We start from the raw sequence: 3,080 nt of genomic DNA, 5'->3' as shown, positions 1-3,080 counted from the left end.
TAATTTCTTTTTAAAGGTCACAAACCTTCTGGACTTAATGCCACCATTGTTCTTTCTTTCTCTTAAAAAATGGCCTGTTTTAATTACTTTTTTTGAAAAATCCTAAAATTTACAACAGGTCTATTTCCTTTCAATTTTTTATCACCTACAATTCAGTTATATCCAGGCAATGTTTCTATAAAGAGCAAAGTAATAGACAGCCTCCTAAGCAGCAGCAGAAAATTAGATAGAAACACATAAAAATGTAAGTTAAACAAAAATTCCTCCATAAGTCACAGCTCACCTATACAACCAAAATCAAAGTTTTGTCTGTTTCCCAATTAGAAAATTTAATACATCATTCATGAGAGAAGACACGAATTTGCAATGAAGACCCCACAGTTTTGTGAAGATATCAGTCACTTTGGAAGGTAGAGTATAAACAGGAACTTTAAGACTGAATAGAAATTTGTTTTGCTTTGTTGGCAGAGGTTCCTTTAGCAAGAGGAGGATAAGAGAGGAAAGAAAGTATGTAGTGATGTTTAATTTTCAAAGTTTGACTTTGGATAATAGGGAAATCATATTTAGTGACTCCCTTAAATTACTGGTACTAGTAAAAGAATTATTTAAAACATATTGCCAAAGGGGAGTCTAGGTGGTGCAGTGAATAGAGCACCGGCCCTGGAGTCAGGAAGACCTGAGTTCAAATCCAGCCTCAAACACTTAACAAAAAAAAAAAAAACTAGCTGTGTGACCCTGGGCAAGTCACTTAACCCAAATTGCCCTCCAAAAAGCAAAAAAAAAATTTAAAAAATATTGTCCAACATTACTTTCATCCTACATCAAAGAGTAACAAATTCCAAACACACAAAGAAATATATACAATTAGAACTACAATTCTCCTAAAGGTTCCCAGAACCTTCAAATTCACCTTGACCTCCTTAATCATACAGAAATATGATTAAGAAGCAAAGGACCTTATTAAACTACTGACCAGATTTGTTAATATCAGTTTAACAGGGCTTCTCTCCCTCTATTTGGGAATTAAGCTCCAGCTCTGTTTGTTCATATCTTAATATGTTATATGCAACCATGGAAACTTACACAGAAAAATAAAATACTCAGAGATTTATTTATTTATTAAAATTCTAAAGTGCTTTTCCTCCTTAGAGCCCAGCCACTCTTATCAAGATATTAGAGACTGCTATGCTTTCCTCCTTGAGTTCCCATATACCTCCTAGAGCTTGCATGAAGGGAGGTGGTGGTCCCATTGGGTAGAACATATGTGATCCAAAAACTGGTGGGGGTGGACATACAATGGGGGATGAGGGGGCAAGGCAATATTATCTACTGCTGGAGGACCAAGGGGAGGGAGATTAAAATAAATATCAGAGGAATCTTCTTAAGCTGCTAGAGGAAGAGGAAAAGCTCCAGAAAGTCCTATGACAGGCTGCAGCTTAATTACAGAGTCCTTGATTCCTTCATTTTCCTTTTCTTTTCCTCTGACTGCACAGCATATTCCCCATTTCACATTAAGCCTGCACCCATTTACAATCAGTTTGCTAAATTATTTCTCAGCAGTCATCTCAGCAGGTTGCCTTGTAGCAAAATGGATGAAAGCACACCGCCAGCTCTGTACAACTGTTATCATTCAGATCTCACCAAACTGGTAAAAGTGATTTCTTAGATCAGTCTCACTGATTGTATCTCCCAAGCCACCAACATACAGTATATTAATGGTCTTATCTAGTAGGCCCTGACTAGTCATTGTAAAAGCCTGTAAAAGCTTATCTGCCACAGGATCATCAATACCATAATAGCAATCTTTACTATTCTGATCAGGAAGAGGATCATCAGGGTCTGTAGGCTTCTTATGTCTATATTTATACTATTTTTCTATTTTACACGCTCCTTTCGCCCAGAAGGAACAAATGTGAGGACACTTCTCTTTGTAGTTAAGGGAGTCCTGGTCAACTTAAGCAGCATATTACTGGTATCTGTACCTTTCCCAACAACAGCAATTGGATGACTTGCATCAGAATGAGAAATCTCTTGCTCAATATTCTAGGTGTAGTATTCTTTGTTCACATCAGGACAGTTCTGCATCATGGAGCAGAAGAAGTATGGTATATTTTAGCTTCAAAAGGCAGTTCAGACAAAAAGTTTTAGCTTGCTGCAGCTATGGTACTCTTCAGTCTTCTTAAAATGCATGCAAACACTGGAGCACCAGTGGAACACTGTTCACTGCCTAGCATGAATTTTGCATTCTTTTCCATACTTTTCTTTGATCATCTGGATGTAGAGATTTTCTCCAAGGTATTTCTGACACAGACTAGGGAAGTCCAAGTCCTCCCAGTTCTGCCTGCTATAGATGCTAAGAGTTGCTGTCATCATGGAATTGACAGTGGCCAGGGTGCTTTCAGCAGAAGTAGGAGTCATGAAACCCTTGATCACAGCAGCCCCATGAGACAGTGAGAACTGACATCTCCATTGCTACTTATAATATTTTATTCTCCTTCCAAGTTCCTAATATTCTTTTCCTTCTGACTCTAAAAAAAAACCCTATGCTACCAGTTTGCTGCAAGGAAGATATAAACCTTAATAATAATCTATTACATGTGTATAACATTTTAAAATTGACAGTATGGTTTCAGAATATTAACTCATTTAAAATTTGAAATAAGCCTGTTAGGTAGGTATGGCAGCAAGCAGACTATTTGCAAACCTTTTATCTAAGGAGTCTTCTGAAAGATTTCAGGGCACATAAAAATGATGGAGAGAGAATCTTTCTTTCCTTTTCCAACAAAGGTCACCACCTGCCTGAGCTGTCAATATGTTCATTTTCATTGGTTGTTTTTCATTTGATGCCTGGTCAGATGCCAAATGACAGCTCAGCAAGCCAATAGAGGGGATCAAAAATATTACAAGGAACTAGACCCCCTTCTTTTTCTCCTCCATTGATCCAACACAAGAAAGCCAAAGACAGTTGCCTGAGGGTGAAGAGTGTGAAATTAATATGAAAATCAAAAGATTCATCTGAGTCTCATACTTCTCAGATATTCTAACTTGTCCACTCTTTCACCAAAATACTAATTTCCAGT

The 3,080-nt window shown here is 37.4% G+C and overlaps 1 pseudogene; it reads right to left on the bottom strand.

Moving 5' to 3' along the window:
- Positions 1–1,145: 1,145 nt before the first annotated feature.
- LOC138163039 (pre-mRNA-splicing factor RBM22-like) lies at positions 1,146–2,370 on the bottom strand (annotated as a pseudogene).
- Positions 2,371–3,080: the final 710 nt, after the last annotated feature.

Source organism: Petaurus breviceps, unplaced genomic scaffold (assembly GCF_028583685.1).
Source record: "Petaurus breviceps papuanus isolate PSGF00001 unplaced genomic scaffold, PetGlider_PUasm1.0 187, whole genome shotgun sequence".
Lineage (NCBI taxonomy): Eukaryota > Metazoa > Chordata > Mammalia > Diprotodontia > Petauridae > Petaurus > Petaurus breviceps.
The sequence above is the reverse complement of the archived record's forward strand: the minus strand, read 5'-3'. Positions and strand labels throughout refer to the sequence as shown.